At 36.0% G+C, this 20,036-nt stretch overlaps 1 protein-coding gene across 2 annotated transcripts in view; it reads right to left on the bottom strand.

Moving 5' to 3' along the window:
• Window positions 1–6,193, bottom strand: part of MANEA (mannosidase endo-alpha) — an 80,591-nt gene extending 74,398 nt beyond the window's left edge. Inside the window, exon 1 of one of the 2 annotated variants that reach the window (XM_032858148.1) lies at window positions 6,018–6,193. The gene's annotated coding sequence lies outside the window, so the exon portion shown is untranslated. The remainder of the gene's footprint in view (window positions 1–6,017) is intronic. The other variant, XM_032858149.1, reaches the window with a different exon arrangement.
• Window positions 6,194–20,036: the final 13,843 nt, after the last annotated feature.

Genomic DNA, 20,036 nt, shown 5'->3' with positions numbered 1-20,036 from the left:
CCCCTTCCCCCTCTAAAATAAATCTATAAAATAATGCAGAATAAAACTACATAAAGATATCATTCCTTATCTAGGAGACTAAGAAAACAAAAACAAAAATATATCTTGTTGGTAAGAAGACGGGAAAACAAGTACTTCCAAACATCGCTAGCTGAATGCAAATTGGTAGTCTTTTTGTAAATTTGGCAATAGCTAACAAAATTACACATCCATTTATCCTTGGACTCAGAAGTCCTACTTCATGGAAATTACCTTAAAAATAAAAAGCACATAAATAGCACATAAATCCATATATAGCACTTTAATTATAAAATACTGGGATGTTAAGCTAAATAAAAGGAGGAACAGCTCTTTGAAATTACATAAATTGATTTTCTGGATATACTGATATGTGAAAGAAGGAAAGTACAAATAAAATATACATTGTCTCAAAAAATATTTTCTCAAGTGCACAAAAACACAGGAAGAATAAACAAGAATCTTAAGGAGGTTGATTATGTATGGGGGTAAAAACAAAGAGGACAGAGAATGTGGGAGGAAGAGAATGGGTAGAAGGGTTGGAGAACAGAAGGGAGTCTACCTTTTTGTACAGCTTTGGCTTTTTGAGCCCTGTCATATTTCACATACTCAAAAAACAAGCATTAAATGTTAAATTCCAGTCAGTAAGCTGTTTTTGCAATGGTACATGTTAGCAAATTTTTTTTTTTTTTAAGATTTTATTTGTCAGAGAGAGAGAGCACAAGCAGGGAGAGTGGCAGGCTGAAGGAGAAGCAGGCTCCCCGCTGAGCAAGAAGACCAATGTGGGACTAGATCACAGGACCCTAGGATCATGACCTGGGCCAAAGACAGATGACGCTTAACTGACTGAGCCACCCGGGTGTCCTGTAATCCTTAATGTGTATTCTACACGTAAGCAAATGTATGCTGGAAACTGGGGCTCAGGATTTTCACGGACAAAAAGCTATGTAAAAAGTGGGAGGCTAGAATGAAACTCGTGTTGTCAGATTGTAATTAGTATCTGTATGAATGTGTGGCTTTTATCAGTAAACAGGGGTGTGTTTGTGTGTATATACACATTAATATATTCATATTATTTCCTAGTTCTGTACACTAAGAGTATAGAATCAAAGAAACCCCAGCAGCAAGGAACACATCTGGTCCAAGATATTGGTTTTTAAATATCCTTCTCTGCTTAGAAGAACCAAGTTCCTTAGAGAAATGCTGATTCCCAGACTGTGGCTGGGAAAGTACAAAATGAGCCTTGATCATCTTATCAGAAAGTAAGAAGTACTCAGAAGGTGTCGGGGACATGTCCACTGGATACAGGAGCCAGCCTGAAGGGGCAACCACTGGCTAAATCCCGAACAATTTCAGCAATAACAGAAGGAGTCATAAATAATAGGTATTAAAATAAGAATTAATGAATCCATACAGGTATTTTTTCATACTTCTTTTTAATGCAAAAATAAAAGGAATAAAGAAGACTCATATTAGAATGCCAACTAATAAATTTAGATGGACTAATGGAATATCACTATTTGGAAACTACCATAACAACCGTAGTAGTCAAAAATCATCTACGGATATTAAATGAGGAAATAAAAGTTTGATGAGAAACAGGATACCCATATATTACCAAACAATCTCCCCAAAAGACACCTAATTAATACAAAGGAAACAACAGTAACTCAGTGCAAAACCTATCAGACAACACTTTAAACAAGTGATCAAAATGAACTTTGAAGACGACCCAAGAAGGAAACAGAATCACTGCTATAGTATTTGTCAAAATTTAACTTGGATCTAAACATGAGGAAACATCAGACAATGTATTAGACACTCATACATATGCACATACATATTACATGTAATGTATATAACTATATATAATGTAAAACGTGTGTACATGTGTATAATGATAAAGCAAATATAGTAAAATATTACCATTTGGTGAATATACAAGAAAAATAAACAGTAACTGAGTTGTTTGTACTGTTTTTGAAACATTTCTAGAAGTATAAATTTGAAAATTCAAGAAAGAAAGAAAGCAAAAAAGAAAGAAAGAAAGAAAGAAAGAAAGAATCAATCCCAATCCTACCAGCAAATTGGAGGACATAAGCTGGTAACCTAATGCTCATTTCTGGGAAGTGCCAATTAATACCATCCTTCAAGCTCTGTAATACAGGACTGCAGGGAGTAAAATTCTAATGTATGGAGTGTGGCAGCCCTACAGAGAAGAATAAAGAGATGATACAACAATTTTGGCCTGCCTCTATCATTTCTTGTCCTGAAAATTCCAAAATATCAAGATGAAAACAAATCCTTCCCTTAAAGAAAAAGAAATTTGACGAGCCGTGAAGTAAAAAATAGAAAAAGAAAAAAAAAAAAAAAAGGAATCCTGGATATAACAAGATCTCAACTACATTAAAAATACACAAAGAAAAGCCCTAACACATGTAAAATGATTGCCTCTAGGTGATAAAATATAGTGATTATTTTCCTACTCTACCTTCTAAAATTAGAACGTAACACTTCATAAGAAAAGTTTAGGAAATAATAGTAATGAACATTGTCAAGACACTGAGAACAGGAGCAATGACTATAGGATATAAAAAGTAGAAAGACCTTGCTTTTTGAGAGCGTGAGTGCTAAAATGTGTGGAAGAGTCAAGATATAGAACAAAATATTGGCCTTGCAATCTAAAAACCAAAGTCCCAAATCAGCCATGTTTACCTCTTTAAAAAAAAGAACGAATGAACATATTACCTATTGTGTTTTCTGACAAAGCTATTCTGTGAATCATGCAAGATAATGTACATGAAAGTGTAAAAAGATAATATTTTATTCATATGGTAAATATCAATTAGATTTAAAAATAAAGGTGAAGAAACTGCCTTGTCCCGCCACCCCACCTTTGCTTTTTAAGATTTTAATTTATTTATTTGATAGAGGGACAGTTAGAGAGAGCATGAGTGGGGGCTGGGGATATGGCCAGAGGGAGAAGCAGACTCCCCATGGAGCCCGGAGCCTGATAAGGGACTCATCCAAAATCCCAGGATCATGACCTGAGCCAAAGGCAGTTGCTTAACCAGCTGAGTCACCCAAGTGCCCCACCACCCCACTCTTGCCTATAAATGGGAGTTTAAGTTGGTCCCTCTTTTTTAATTACTTAATTCACTCACTTAGAATGTTCACTTATTACATCATTATAGATGATTCACTGGCTCTATCCCAAGCTCCACATCTCTATTAACAGTAAGTCACCGCAACTTAAAGCCTGAGCACTGTGGTTAAAGGCAGTGCCTTTTAAAGCTATTTTGCCTATTCAAATGACCTCATCTTTCTCTGCTTTTCTCATCTATACAATGAGTTATTTTCTAATTCACAGATATTTGAGCATAAATTATTATAAAACTTTTAGAATCATTTCCTGTTTAGAGTAACATTGAATAAAAATGAATATTATGATGATTATTAAAGATGGGCATTTGGCAAGCAATTAATAACATCGTTAATTCTATCTAAAAGTCTATTCTCTACATGGCTAACTTTTAAAATGCTACTCATCCCTCAAGACAAAGCTGGAATGTTGCCTCTTCTTGATACCTTCCCTATTGATTCCAGAGTGAAAAGTATTCATTTTCTCATACATTCTATTGTTACAGCTTTGCCTACTTACTAAAGTGGCATTTCTTTACATACTGCATTATGCTATTTACTTACATGCATTAGATCCACTACTGGATTGCTCCTTGAGGTCAAAAAATGGAGTTCTTGTATTTACACTGCAGAAGAGCTCCACACATCTTATACATAGTGGCCATTAAGTGTTCAGCTTGAACAATTTAATTTCAGGCCCTTTTGTTTTTGACATTAGTATATATTTGGGCAGTATGTATATGTATAGATTCTACTGACTATACAGATGGTTGACCTTTTTACAATCTATACTGAACATATTATATAGCAAGAAACATCCAATAATTTTAAAAATTCATTTTAATAAAAATTATCTTCAAGATAGCAAAACCATAATGACTGTTGAGAAGCTAGCAGTTCTAATTATCTAAGAAGAAAGGAATGGAGAAACTATTTGTCTTCAACAAAAGAAGATTCAGAAATCACCTGAGAAAATAAAATTATAAGTTAATTGCAGATGTATGGATTCCCAAAATAGGAACCTACTCAAGGAATTGGCTATTGAAGACCTGTTTTCTTCAAAGGGCAGCTGACATTACATAACACACAGAAGTTATACCTAATAGGTTCTCTTGAAACTCTATGGTTTCTACTTTTGTGTTTTATGCTTTTAATCTTCGAAATGCTAGTTTTTGACTTAAGAGGTCTAAAAGATCCAGAGCATTGTGACATCAACTTATTTCAGAAAGTATCTGCTGTCAATCCAGTTAGAAACGTCAAAAGATTTCACCTTTTAGTTACCTATTACTAAATTATACAGACTTAAGAGTGTTTTTTAGTATTGTTTTCTAATTTTATTTTCTAAGAAGCCATTACAGATAGACAACTATTAATAGAAGATACACCTGGAACTTTCAAAATCAGTTTCTATACCAAGGTTTCCTTGCTCAGGTGGTTTTAGTGTAAACATTTACACCCTCTGGCTAACGGAAATTCAGTTCCACATAATCTTATCCTTCCATTTTAGTCTTTGAAACAACTTAATAAGTAAAACTTTTTTTTAACAACATTTTACAGATGATAGATGTAACAGAGGTAGTTTTCAGAGGGCTTAGTGAAAGGCTAAGTAACACTCTGAGGTTAAGCACCAGCAAGAAGCAAAACAAGTTTGGCTCTAAAACTCTACCACACAAATTAGGTTTAGATATTTTTTTTTTTTTTTAAGCAGATGAAAACTGCTGACACGTGTCATGTTTTCATTTAAATAGAATGGGCTTAGAAAATCTGTTACCTACTCATAAACTGCAACTTAACTTTAATCTGAGGACAGTTTATTTTCGATCTTACACACAGTATTTAATCACGTGACTACCAGAAATTAGTCTGTTAATGTTTTATGCACAGAGCCTCAAAGTCTACAAGAGTGCGCCCCATTGTTTTTTTCTAAGTTTACATATAGCCTAAAAAGAGGAAAAACGACATTGTCATGAAAATACTCTGTAATGCGACAGTATTAACCAACCTGGATTTTATTTTGTATTTTTCTCTTAAACTACTATTGAAAATACTTTAACATAAACAACTCATTCACGTCCTATTTGTCTTTTTTGAAGTCCTATATTATCCTCCCTTGTTTTACTCATCTTTAAATAGTTCCCCGTTTTCTCTTAACATTCATCCATAGGGTCTTAACAATATATAAAACGAAAACCATCACAAATGCCTGAATTTCAGTTTGCTCCTGTGGAATGGAAAAAGAAATTCGTCCGGCACAGCTGTATCCTGAAACTTAGCAAAAGATAAATGTCAATGCTGATAGAGCCAAACACGTTGACAAATGAATGGGAAAAACCATCTCTGGGGTGGCTTCCCCATCCCTACTCTCCTCGCCAGAGGCCCAAAGGCGCCGGGAGGCAGGCGGCCGCGACCCTCCAGCGACAACCCAAGCGCTGGAGGCCTCGATCCTCCCGCCTCTCCCCGCAGACTCAAGGCGCAAATACAGTTTGGATACAAAAAGGACGGGGCACTGAACGTCTTCCGTCACTCCCGGAATTCCCAACTTGCTGGGGAGAGGAGGGAAAACTGAGGAGACGACGGGAGGTTCCGCCGCGAAGAAGCTGCCGACACAAAGCCCGCAGGCTCTCTAAAAGCTAGCAGTAAAACTAACCCAGAGAGCTAACAGTTACGGGGGTGGGGGGACCCCCGGGTCCCCAAAACGCAGCTCGCCGCCTCTCGCCCGCCCAAGGGGCGCGGGGTCAAAGGCCATCTGCAGAAGCTGCAAGCACATTGGCTAGGGGACAGGCGCGCAGGCGCTGGGAGGTGGGTTCCGAATTCGCCGCAGCGGCGTCTGCGGTGCCCTGAATTCTCCAGCTACTCACCAGGGTCTGGGATTCCGGCCACAGGCAGAGGCTTCAGCCAGAGCCGTGGGGGTTGAAAGCAGAGGGAGAGCGGAAGCCGACACCCTGCGGCCTCACCGCAGCGAACCCATCCAGCCCCGCCTCCCAAAAGGCGCGCGCAGAGCGTTCCTGCAGCCTCCGGTGGGCGGGGCCTGACGCCGGACTCTGGAAGGGGGCATGGCGCTGGCTTTACGGGCCCGGGCTCCCTTTATCTGCGAGCGTGAAGAGGGGCGTGAATGAAGGAAGGGAGAGTTTTCCCGGGTGTCCCGCGCAGAGAAAAGGGGCGGAGCCGACTCTGGCGGGACTCCCAGACTCTCTCTCTGATTAGAGGTGACCCACCCCTCTCTTAGAAACTGTTCTGAAGTTCCTCTGGGAAGCTCTCACTAAAAAGGACAGCTGGTTTTGATGGGAGGCTTTACGAAGTTGCTTTAACTCGAGTCCGCGGGTTGTTTTCAAACTCTTTAAGGACGAGTTTTATCTTTTTTGAAAAAACTGGAACTTTTTTTGAAGGCCCTGATAAAGATGACATTTAATTAGCAAATATATAAAATCACCTTTGTAGTGGATTATAGAAATAATTGAGAACAATGAGACAGGTATAAAGAACAAGAACTTTAGAAATAGGGGTTTCTGCTGAAGGATTCCATTTTACATCAGCCTGAGAAGCCAAGAGAATTGTTTTGTTTGGTTACATAGTAACAAGGAAATCCTGGCTCACAGCCTAGAACTTGCTGATGTGAACAATTTTGTAAGGGCGTCCTTAAAATCACACTAGATTTTTAGTAGAAATTTTAGTTGTGAAATATGCATATATGAATGTATCCTGTATGTGCACATTTTAAAGAATAATAAAAAGAATACCCTCGTACTCACTACGGAGCTGAAGATGGAGAATACCAGTATTTTTGAAGCCTTCTCAAAAGTCTTCTCCATCTCGCTCCCAGACAGAAATAACCATTATGCTAAATTTTGTATTACTTATTTTCTTGCATTTTGAACATAGTTATATATGTATGATTCCCTAAAAATATGTTATCCTTATTTTTTATAATGAGTCACACAGCATTTTCCCCTCCAATTTCTTTTCTTCACTACACATTTGTGTTTTGAGATTCATCTATACACAGATACATTTCACATAGGCGGGCACATCACCATAACACCTGTTATTGTTAGATTTTAAAATTTTTGTCTGCCAATAGCAACTCTTAATTTGCTCCTTTAATTTACATTAATCCCCTTGCCAATGAGCTTGTGTATCTTTATAAATGCTTAGTGGCTATTTGGTTTTCTGTGCAATGCCTGTTCTCAATTTTAACTCACTTTTTATAGGCTTGTTGCTTTTGGAAATTAATTTGTAGATGATCTTTATATATTTTTAAAGCTTAAATACTTATCTCTTGTTGGTTATGTGTTTCAAATAGCTTCTTTTAGTTTATGGATTGTCCTTTAACTTTCTATGGTATCTTTTGATAACCAAAAGCTGTATATTTTAAGTACTGCTAGTTGTAACAAATTTTTACATTATAATTTCATCCATTTTGCTTTCTTGTTTGTAACAGTCTTCAAACCTGAAACCATAGGATATTCTTGTTTATTTTCTAAAAGCTTTAAAGTTTAATTATGAAATATTTTTACACACAGAAAAGTATAAATAAAATAATGAGTATGTTATAGGCTTTGTTGTTTTTGGAAATTAATTTATAGATAACCTTTATATATTTTTAAAGTTTAAGTACTTCTCTTGTTGGTTATATGCACTCAACTCTGCATATTGAAAAATTCAGCAAGACCCTCTTTCTTATGATTCTTTTTTTTTAAGATTTTATTTATTTATTTGACAGAGAGTGAGATCCTAAGTAGGCAGAGAGGCAGGCAGAGAGAGAGGGGGAAGCAGGCTCCCTGCTGACCAGAGAGCCCAATTTGGGGCTCAATCCCAGGACCCTGAGATCATGATGTGAGCCAAAGGCAGAGGCTTAACCCACTGAGCCACCCAGGCGCCCCTCTTATGATTCTTCTCTAAAATTTCCTTAATTAGGGGCGCCTGGGTGGCTCAGTGGGTTAAAACCTCTGCCTTTCTGCTGGGATCAAGCCCCAAATAGGGCTCTCTGCTCAGCGGGGAGCCTGCTTCCTCCTCTCTCTGCCTGCCTCTCTGCCTACTTGTGATCTCTGTCTGTCAAATAAACAAATAAAAATCTTTATTTAAAAAAATTGCCTTAATTACTCTTGGCTGTTTGTTCTTTCATATAAACTTTAGGATGATTCAGCCAAGATCCATAAAAAACCCTATTTGGATATTGAGTGGAATGAATTTGACTTTATTGATTATTTTATCCACGGGCCTGGGAAATAAGGAGAAGGATCTTTATTGCTAATGCCAAAAAAGAAATGGAAACGGTTTTGCTAGTAGTAAGACAAGATCAACCCCAAGGATCTTGTGGGGTAGAGACTATTATAATAAGTAATTAGGAGAACACAAAGGCTACTATTAGTTTAATGCATTAGAACAGTTCTCAACAAGAATTCGATGAACAAAATTTGTATTTTTTCCCCATTCTTCCCTGTTTGGATTTTTTTTTTTCTCCCCTTTGGGAGCTCAGTGACCACCCTGATGTAACATATTTGAAATGTCCATTTACTACATAAAATCAATTTATATGCAGCTCCCACTTTTTTCCTTCTGGGAATCCCTCTATTAGATGAATGGCATATTCCTTCAGTGCTAGTTTTTAGTTGAAATACATGTAAAAAATAGACAGTTGAATTTGCCACAAATTATAGCCATCCTATATTTGAAAAATGTCAGGATTTAGTGTGTAAAAATATTTGTGATCATTACAACAAAACATCATTCCCATACCTCCCAATAATCAAGAAATCCACACAAAAACACTTTGGACAATGACGACATTGTCTCTGTTAGTGATATTTCAATATTTCTTGCCATTAGGAAGGGACCAACAGAACAGTCAGAGTTATAGGATGGAGCATTAGATGCAATCCCAATCCAATTTATAAATACCATTTTGCATTGAATCTGATGGTTAGAAAAAAATCATTCAATGAGAATCTATTTACCCTAATTTATTTATGCTGGCAGGCATAATCAAACAGTTTTTAAGAAGTAGGCATACACTGATATAAAATAAAATACCCTTTCTTTCATTCAACATCAGAATATTTATTAATAACTTCCATAAACATATTAGAGTCAGGAATAATGATTATTTCAAAAAATGCAGGAAAAAAACTAGGCCCTCAGGACTGGTACTCTTTTACTTTGATTTATTAGGATTCTATAATACTGAAATCTTACTTTAGAATTTCTATTTCTGTCAATTTTTAAAATTGGTAAATTGGTGACAATAATTGTCATGAGAGAGAAAGTTACCTAAATGTTTAAATTAAAGCAAAAAAGGAATTGTGTCCTGAAATTCCCTACTGCACTGTAAAAGATTAGTGTCTCCTTGATGGCACGGATTTTGCCCTTTTTATATGTTCAGAGTCAGCAAAAGTTGTTGACATAACAAGAATGCAACAAACAATTTATTCAGGGGATAAAAGAATAAAAGACTAAGAGGTTACTTACTCATTATTATATAATCCTACTTTCTGATATGTATTGTTTGCTCTAGTCCTAGAACTGTCCTTACTGTCATCTGAATACTTTGTCTTTTCTCCCATCCAGTTCCTGCAGTTTCATTAGAATTTTCTAGACATATTATGTCATTTCATATCTTTGTTCATCACTCCACTTACCTGACATATCTTCTCACTTCCTGTCTATTCCCCCTCCATTCAAGTTAGAGTTCTTTTTTGCAAGCAATAGAAACTGAATTTGGCACACTGAAGCACAAATAGACCTTATGTGAAAGGTTACAGAGAATAGCAGAAAGGTGAAGTCTAGTAAATAAGGCAATGGGTGGGAACACAGAAGGGCCGGACAACTGCGATGACAGCCTCATGCAATGGTACGGATTAAGGCACTGATAATTTCAAGTGTGCACTGAGCTCTCAATGTTTGTGACACCACCATGAAGAATCTCTCCATTCTGCCTGTATTGTTTGCCTTAGTTCTTCAAGATTCAAATCTTTGGTTGGAAAAATTTGATGAGCTAAGCCCAAGTTATATGTCTGTATCTCCTTAGCTTCCTTAAAATGGAAGTCAGTTCTTTCGGCTTCCATAATGAGAAGTCAGGTACAAGACACACGCTATGGTTTTCCTCCCAAACCAGGATTTTTGGATTCTATAGCCAACAAACAAACAAACAAATACAGTAAATCTCAAAACAAAAGTTCAGTTATCTACTACATTATGTTTCAATGTCCATGTCAAGTCTGCCTTCTCTAATGCTATTGTAATATGTACAATGTAATTATTACTACATACATACATGAATCACTATTACATTATAGACAATATGATAGAACAGCAATAATTTCTTCATTAATTAAATTGTCATACCATTCTTTACATCATATTTTCCTATATAAAGATGTAACTAGGCTATCTCTTGACATCACTTGGGATGCAAAGACTGTAACTCCCAAGAAATCCCCTGAATATAACACCAAAGCCTCTACCAGCTGATAGCAGCAGATAATTCAGAAATACAAACTCTTACCCATCACCTTACTGCTCTGATTTTTCACCACGTGTACCCAGAGTTCTTGAGTACCTACCAGTCTTGACAACAAAGAATCCAGTCTAACTCTATCGTACATAAATTAATTACTTGTGACATGGGTCAAAGAAGAAACTGGTGTTGGCAGGTCATGTCTCTAACTCAGAGCTGTGTAAATTCTCTGACCTTGTAGTGGCCATAGGGGCTAAGGTGCCTTCTTTACTAATTAGTAGAGACTGATTTAGGATTTATTCACACCCTAGTATTAAACTCAATGTAGGTAATTCTCAACTGCTACAGTCTCAATGTTTGCATCCCTTCAAAATATGTTGAAATAAAACTACTCGGGTGATGGTACCAGGAGGTGGAGACTTTTAGAGGTGGGGACTTTTGAGGTGATTAGGTTATGAAAGCAGAGCCATCATGAATGGTATAGTGCCTTTAGAAAAGAGGATCCAGAGAGACCCTGTTTCTTTTCTGCCATCTGAGGATAAAATAAGAAATCTATGACCCAAAAGAGGGCTTTCACCTGACCATGCTAGCACCCTAACCTTGAACTTCCAGCCTCCAGAACTGGGAGAAATAAATGCTTCATGTTTATAAATCATCTGGTTAACATATTTTGTTATAGCGGCCTTAAGCAGACTGAGAAACCAACTAAACAGGCCAAGTCCCTTTGACCAAAGCTCTTTTCATTTCTGATTGAAGCACTGGGCCAGGTCATGGCACTGCAAGTGATGGAGATGGGGGAGAATTCCAGTGTCATTACTGTTCCACATAGAGGTGGCAGAACATTAACCTCTGGCTAATTGGTGCTGGTAGATTAAATGCACTGTTGACTGGATATGGGCCATCTCTCCTGGCAAGACCCTGTTCCATGGGGCAGTGAGACAGATGCTTGTCTTTAATTGAAACTTGGGCCAGCAGAAGGATATGGCACTTCCTGAGTGGGGCAACTACTCCACAGGTTGATACATAGCCCGTCAGTGTTTTGAGGGAAGGAAGTTTCATGTATTGGGATCAAGCATTAATTTTATGCCTAATTAGTCAACTCCCAAATTTTGTACTACCTGAAGTTCAGATTTTATAGTTATCTTCTAAGGCATTAGGTTTTGTTTTATTTTGTTTTTTCCTTTCCTGAATGAAACATAGATTCCTTAACCAAATTGACCTAACCTTTCTTCTGCCACAAAACCATCATCTCCTAACATTAAAAAAAAAAAGAGAGCAGTTTGCAAAGTTACTAAAAAAAAAAAAAAAAAGTCTGTTATTGCTTAAGATAGATGAGCCCACTCATCCTCTATTTATATAAGACAGAACACAAGTAATTTTTCTCAACAGTGTGCTGCAAGGTGATTTTCTGTGGCTTCTTATTCTAAGTAGCTGCTAGCAGTTTCTCTTGCTAAAAGTGTAAAGGAAAGAACATGTACTTATTCTCTGATAAAATATCCCTCTATTAGAGAACCCAATTAAAAAACAGGTCTGTGCCTTGTACATCTTTTTTACCTCACATAATGTCAAGATCCATGAGCACAGATACAAAGATGTCTAATTCACTGCTGGGTCTCCTATATCCAGCATGTAAGTAGGTGCATGTGGTAGGATGAGCGATGGTCCCCTAAGAGAACTAACTCCAAATCTTCTGAAAATGTGAATGTTACTTTACATGGCAAAAGAGACTTTGCAGATATGATTAAGTATCTTGAGATGAAGACTGTCTGCGTGGGCCCTAACTATCATCACAAATGTCCTGATCAGAGGCAGGGAAAGGGAAATTTGAAAAAGAAGGCAACGTGGCAGCTGAAGCAAAATGCTATGTTGCCAACTTTAAAGATTGGGGAAGGGGCTGCAAGAAAAGGAAGGAAAGGAATGCAGCTCTAGAAGCTAGAAAAGGCAAAACAACAAATTCTCCCCTAAGCCTCAAAAGGGAGAGCTACCAACCAAGCTAACACCTTGATTTCAGCCCAGTGAAATTAACTTCAGCCTTCGGAATTCCGGAACTGCAAGAAAATAAATGAATGCTTTTTTAACCTACCAAGTCTATACTAATTGCTTCCAGCAACTAAAGGAAACTAACATGGCGCTCAAAAAATGTGTTGAATAAATAAAGCAATGAACAGTAGGGCTTCAGTAAATGTTACATTAATTACGAGACAGCAGGTTGGTCTAAAAATAGTGTGTGAAAAGAAAAACGGTAGATGTACCATTTACTCTTCTTTTTATTGTGGACATTAAAATGTTTTTTTGGATGTGAGAGAATTGTCACTAATTGTCACTAACCTGAACTGGGTTTTTCATTCATCAAATATTATTCTGGTTGTTTTGGAAGTTTTGTTTTGTTGAGATTGCTCAATATGTTAATTTTATAATTGGTTTTGGTTATGCATTTATTAACAATTTTGGGGGGCTGCCTACTGTCAGAATACATCAGCTCAGAAGAAACGTCTGCCTTCTAGGAGCTTGGTATCTAGAAAATACAGAGACACACATTGTGTGGTTTATAATAATTATCCATTTACCACTGTATGGGCTACTTCAATTATATTTGTAGATGTCTATATTTTCAAGAGTTTGTGTTCCCGAAGGTGGGCTTTCCTTCATTCATCCTTATATTTTTATAGCACCTGGCCCAATGACTTTCGCATAGCAAGTCTTCAAATATGTTTCTTTAATTGAATGTGTCTAATGGCCAGAAATTCAATCTTTATTGACTAAATAAGGAATCAAGTACTGTGCATCTGTGTGTGTATGCATGTTCATTCATGTATGTGATAACTTGGTGGTAACATTTTTATGTTCCTGCTTCTTTCAAAATAAATTCTCTGAGTAGGATGCTTAATCATCTTTTAGAATAAAAAAAAATGCAACAATAAAAGCAGAATTTACCAAATTACCATTTATGATTTCATAACAGAGAAAAGAAATACACATATATTTTCTAAATACTCTCTTAATATTTTATGATTCATTAGAAAAATATAATGTGCTCCCAGAAAGATTAGAAATAGTTTTACGCATATATTTTAACTGCTTTTATATGTTTAGAACTTGTTCTAAGGTATGAAATATCTTTATTTTGCAATATTAATTTTTCTATTTTATACAACTTGTTCAGGAAAAGTATAAAAGAAAATATCAAAAGAATGAGAAAATATTGACTTTAAAAAATATTTTTCAAGTGAGTGTCAATGATATTTAGTCCATTTAAAAAAACAAGATAAGGAAATTTTAGATTGGGTTTACCAAGAAACAGAATATATTGGTCTCTCCCAAATTTTTCTCCAACATTTCTGGTTCAGTTTTGATTCTCTCCTATATGTGTCCAAGCACCCCAGATGATTGTTATCTTCCTCATTCTCCCTGGGGGTATTTTTGTCTCTAAGCCTGAGATTTCTTTTCCCTTGAGCTCTTACTGTGGCAGCTTTGTAGTTCTGAAAATTCTGACTGGAGGTACCTTGTTTGGGTTCATTGGCTCCCCTTAGATTAATTCAGGCTTGCATCTACTGGGGCTTTGTTGGAGTTATGGCAACTCATAGAATTTTAGAGTGTGACAGGATATTAATGTTCAGCAGGACAGCATTTCTCTTAGTAGAACAATGTCTTCTACAACACTCCAAACACATGGTTACTATAGTTTGCTTGGCAACAACCAAAAATAGGCAACTGATGCCCACAAAGTCAGAATAACTTGCTACAAAGTTTCCCTCAAACTAAGCCAAAACTAAGCCTATCCCTTCCATACATTGATCCTAGGTTTTAGGAGCCACAGAAAATACTATAATCCCTCTTCCACAAGAAAGCCCTAAAAATATACAAATATGCTTCTAATTTTCTTTCCAAGTTTTTTTAGAGAGAAGTATTTGACTTCTTTAAAAATTCTCTGTGACTTTGTAGCCAGAATAAAGAACTGAGTTGCCAGTGCAGAAAATACTCTATTTTCCCGTCAATTTAGCCTGAGAAGTCAGTATCAAGAGGAAAAGGAAAGCTCTAATTTCTCCTATCAGCTTACTTTAAATATCAAGTTTCTGATGAACACAGTACTGGGTAAACCAACCAATGTTCATAGCCCCCTTCCCAAATACATAAAAATACTGAGCAAAATGTAATTCCAAACTATTTGGTTTTAATATATAACAAAGCAGAGAAAGAGAGAGAGAGAGAGAGAGAATACTTTCAAGTGTCAAAAACAAAGCGAATTTGAAGCCAAACAACAAAGGCAACAATACAATTAATAACAGCAACAACCCATTAGACAACAGGCAGTTTTAGAAGAGCCACTGAAAACTGTTCAAAGAAACAAGAAGATTTTTACAACCTTCTTGAGGATAGTTGCTGTATATGTGCTGAGCAACCTGAACCAGTTCAAGATGTAGAGCAGCTGTAATGTGCCACAAGCTTTCAAGAAAAAGTGAAATGAACAAAAGTGCTTAGTTGAGTTAATGACGCAACCATTGTGGGTACTGAGTTTCATGACCATGTGTTTATGGTAAACATTTTGTACTTTTTTAGTACTGTGCATTATACAAAAGTGAGTTTATATAGTCATTCAAAATGTTAAAGTTGAAACACTTCAAAACACAACAAAAATCTAAGGAGAACTCCACACTTAATTTTGGGTCACCTGGGTGGCTCAATCAGTTAAGCATCTGCCTTTGGCTCAGGTCATGATCCCAGAGTCCCAGGATCCAGCCCTCTGTGGCTAGGCTCCCTGCTCAGCCGGGAGTCTGCTTCTGCCCCTCCCCCTGCTCTTTCTCTTTCTCCCTCACTCACTCTCTCAAATAAATAAACAAAATCTTAAAAAAAAATAATATAAGGAGAATCTGAGAGGAATCTGGGGAAACTTGGCAAGCAGCTGAAGCAGGTGTAATTTTGGCTTTTTAAATATTTTATTATTAAGTTTTTATTTTAAAATCTATTATAGTTAATAGTGTTATATTAGTTTCAGGTGTACAATATAGTAAGTCAACAATTCTATACATTACTCAGCACTCATCATAATACTCTTAATCTATACCTTAAATATATGTATTTATATATATATATAAATATACCTCTTAAAATATACTTTTAATCTATACTCTTAATTATACCTTCACTTAGTTTACCCATCCTCCTACCCATCACTACTCTGGTAACCATCAGTTCTGTAGTTAAGTCTGTTTCCTGGTTTCTCTTCTTTTCTTTTATTCTCTTTTGCTCATTTGTTTCTTAAATCCCACATATTAGTGAAATTATGTGGTATATGTCTTTCTCTAACTTATTTCATTTAGCATTACACTCAGCATTACACTCTTTAGCTCCACGCATGTTGTTGCAGGTGGCAAGATTTCATTTTTTATGACTGAATAATATTCCATTGCACACACACAAGTGCCCGCGTGCACACAAACACACACACACACATCATACTTTCTTTATCCATTCCTCTATCAATGAACACTTGGGCTGCTTCTATCAGTTAAATGGGATTGTTTTCTTAATTTCTTCCTGCTGATCCATTATTAATATATGGAATGTGATAGATTTCTGCACATTATTTTTATATCCTGAAACATTACTGAATTCATTTATCAGTTGCAGTAGTCTTTTGGTATTTAGGGCTTTCTATACATAGTAAAATGTCATGTGCAGATAGTTAAAGTTTTACTACTACCTTATTAATTTGAATGCTTTTTTATTTCTTTTTGTCTAAGTGCTGTGGCTTGGACTTCCAGTACTATGTTAAATAAAAGTTGTAAGAGTGAACGTCCTTGCCTTGTTCCCACCTTAGGGGAAAAGCTGCAAGCTGGGAAAATCAGAGGATATCCACTGAGGATAATGCTAGCTATGGGTTTTTCATATATGGCCTTTATTATTTGAGATACGTTCCCTGTAAACCTACTTTGTTGAGGGTTTTTATCATGAATGGATGTTGTACTTTGTCAAATGCTTTTTCCGCATCTATTGAAATAATCATATGGGTTTTATCCTTTTTCCTATTGATGTGACACATTCTATTGATTGATTGATGAAGATTAAATCACCTTTGCATCACAGGAATAAATCCCACTTGATTGTAATGAATGATTTTTTTTTAATGTATTGTTGGATTTTTCTGCTAGTCTTCTATTGAGGATTTTCACATCTATGTTCATCAAACATATTGGCATGTATTTATCTCTCTTTTTTTTATTTTATATGCGTTTATTTATTTATTTATTTGGTGGTGTCTTTAACTGGCTTTGGTTTCAGGGTAATACTGACCTCAAAGAATGAATTTGGAAGTTTTCCTTCTATTTTCTTGGAATAGTATGAGAAGAATAGGTAGTAACTCTTTAAATGTTTGGTAGAATTCACCTGTGAAGCCCTCTGGCCCTGGACTTTTGTTTGTTGGGAGTTTTTTTATTATTGATTCAATTTCATTGCTGTTAATCGTTCTTTTCAAATTTTCTATTTCTTCTTGCTTCAGTTTTGGTAGGTTATATGCTAGGAATTTATGCATTTCTTCTAGGTTTTCCAATTTGTTAGCATATAGTTTTTTACAATATTCTCTTACAATTGTTTGTATTTCTGTGGTGGAGTTGTCATTTCTCCTCTTTCATTTGTGACTTTGTTTGAATCCTGTCTCTCTCTCTCTTTCATGTGTCTGGCTAGATGTTTATCAATTTTGTTGATCTTTTCAAAGAACAAGCTCCTGGTTTCACTGATCTGTTCTTTTTGTTTTTTGTTTCTATATCATTTATTTCTGCTTTAATCTTTATTATTTCCTCCCTTTTGCTGCATTTTGGTTTGTTTGTTCTTTTTCCAGCTCCTATAGGTGTAAGGTTAGGTTGTTTATTTGAGATTTTTCTTGCTTTTTGAGGTAGGCCTACATTGCTATAAACTCTCCTCTTACAAATGCTTTTGTAATTTCGAAGATTTTGGATTGTTGTGTTTTCATTTTCATTTGTTTCCATGTATTTTATTTTATTTCTTCTTTGATTTCTTGTTTGACCCATTCATTGTTTGGTAGCATGTTAGTTAACCTCCTTATATTTATGCTCTTTCCAGATTTTTTTCTGGGTGGATGATTTCTAGTTTCATGCCACTGTGGTCAAAAAAGTTGTATGGTATGAGTTATATCTTTTTTAATTTGTTGAGACTTGTGTTGTGGCCTAATATGTTGTCTATTCTGGAGAATGCACCATGTGCAGTTGAAAAGAATGTGTATTCTACTGTTTAAGGATGGAATGTTCTGAATTTATACCTGTTAAGTGTATCTGATCCAGTATGTCATTCAAAGTCACTGATTCTTTGTTGATCTTCTGTTTGGATGATTTTTCCATTGATATAATTTGGGTGTTAAAGTCCCCTACTATTATTGTATTACTATAGATTACCTCATTTATATTTGTTATTAACCATTTTATGTATTTGGTGCTTCCATGTTGGGTGCATAAATATTTGCAATTGTTATAACCTCTTGTTGCATTGTCCCCTGAATGATTAGTGTACTTCTTTGTTTCTTGTTACAAACTTTGTTTTAAAGTCTATTTTGTCTGATAGAAGTTTTGCCACTCTAGCTTTCTTTTGAAATTCATTTGCATGATAAATGTCTCTCTAGTCCCTCATTTTCAATCTGCACATGTTTTTAGGTCTGAAATGAGTCTCTTGTAGGCAACATATAGATGAGTCTTGTTTTTTTATTTACTGTCACCCTATGATTTTTGATTGGAGCATTTAGTCCATTTATATTCATAGTAATTATTGATAAATACATATTTATTGCCATTTTTTACTTTTTAATTTTATGGTTATTTTTAGTTTTCCTCTGATTCTTTCTTCTCTTTCTCTCTTTCATGGTTTGTTGGCTTTCTTTAGTGGTAGGCCTGAATACCTTTTTCTTTATTCTTTGCATATGTGTTACTTGTTTTTGTTTTGTGGTTACAATTAGGTTTGTATATAACATCTTCTAAATATAGCAGTCTATATGAAGTTGATGGTCACTTAAATTTGAATTCATTCTTAACTCCTCCACCTCCCCCATTTTAGGTACATGGTGTCATATTTTATATTTTTTTTAAATTTTCTGAATCCCTTGACTGATTTTTACAGATACACTTATTTTTACTGGTTTTGTGCTTCCAACTTTTTATACTCTCACTTATGATCTTTCCTTTCCACTTAAAGAGTCCCCTTTAACATTTCTTGTAGGGCTGCTTTAATGGTCATGAACTCCTTTTGTTTTTGTTTGAGAAACTCTTTATTTCTCTTTTTATTTTAAATGATAGTCTTGATGTATAGAGTATTCTTGGATGCAGTTTTTTTCCTTTCAGCACTTCGATCATATCATACCATTCTCTTCTTGGCTGCAAAGTTACTGCCAAAACTCTCTGATAGCTTCATGGGATTTTCTTATATATAACTATCTTCTTTTCTCTTGTTGCTTTATAGGCTTTTTTTTTTTTCCTTTATCACTACTTTTTGCCATTTTAATTACTATGTGTTATGGTGTGTATCTCCTTGGGTTGATTGTGTTGGTGGATTTCTGTGCCTCCTGAATCTTGATGTCTGTTTCCTTTTCCAGATTAGGGAATTTTTCAGCTATTTTTCTTTAAATAAATTATCTGTCCCCTTTTTTCTCTTTTCATCTTCTGGGATCCCTATAATGCAAATGTCATTATGCTTGGTGGAGACACTGAGTTCTGTAAGTCCATTCTCATTCTGCATAATTCTTTCTTCTCCTTATGCTCAGCTTGATTACTTCCCATTACTCTGTCTTCCAGGTCACTAATCCGTTCCTCTGCTTCTTCTTGCCTATTTATTCTATCAAGTGTATTTCTAAATTAATTTATTGTGTCTCATCTCTGATTGGCTCTTTTTTTTACTCATTATTAAGGGTCTCACTGATGTCTTCCACTCTTTTCTCAAGCCCAGTGAGTATCCTCATGATCATTACTTTAAATTCTCTATCTGGCATATTACTTATCTCTGTTTCCTGAGGTCTCTTACGGTGGTTGGTCCTGTTCTTTCATTTGCAAGACATTTCTCTTTCTCCTCATTTTGTCTAACTCTATGTATCTGTTTATGCATGTTAGGAAACTCAATTACATCTCCTGCTCTTAAAAATAATAACCTTATGAAGAAGAGGTCCCCTAGTGCCCTGAAGAACAGTGTCCCCTGTTCGCCAGAGCCTGTGCTTCCAGAAGAGTCTCCTCCATATGTTACATGTGCCCTACTATTAAGTTCTGGCCACTTTTCCCTTCAGTCCGATTGTCTGCAGAGGCTGTCTCTGCCTGTTGTGCACAGTGCTTGGTCTCTGGCTGGGTGGGGTGCATTTTAAGATGGTGTGCACTGGCCAGCTTACAAAATGAGACCTGCCCTGCTGCTGCTACTGTTACTGGAACTGAGGTCCCAT

This window comes from Lontra canadensis, unplaced genomic scaffold (assembly GCF_010015895.1).
Source record: "Lontra canadensis isolate GAN:19392208 unplaced genomic scaffold, GSC_riverotter_1.0 scaffold14, whole genome shotgun sequence".
Lineage (NCBI taxonomy): Eukaryota > Metazoa > Chordata > Mammalia > Carnivora > Mustelidae > Lontra > Lontra canadensis.
This window is presented reverse-complemented; position numbering and strand designations above follow the sequence as displayed.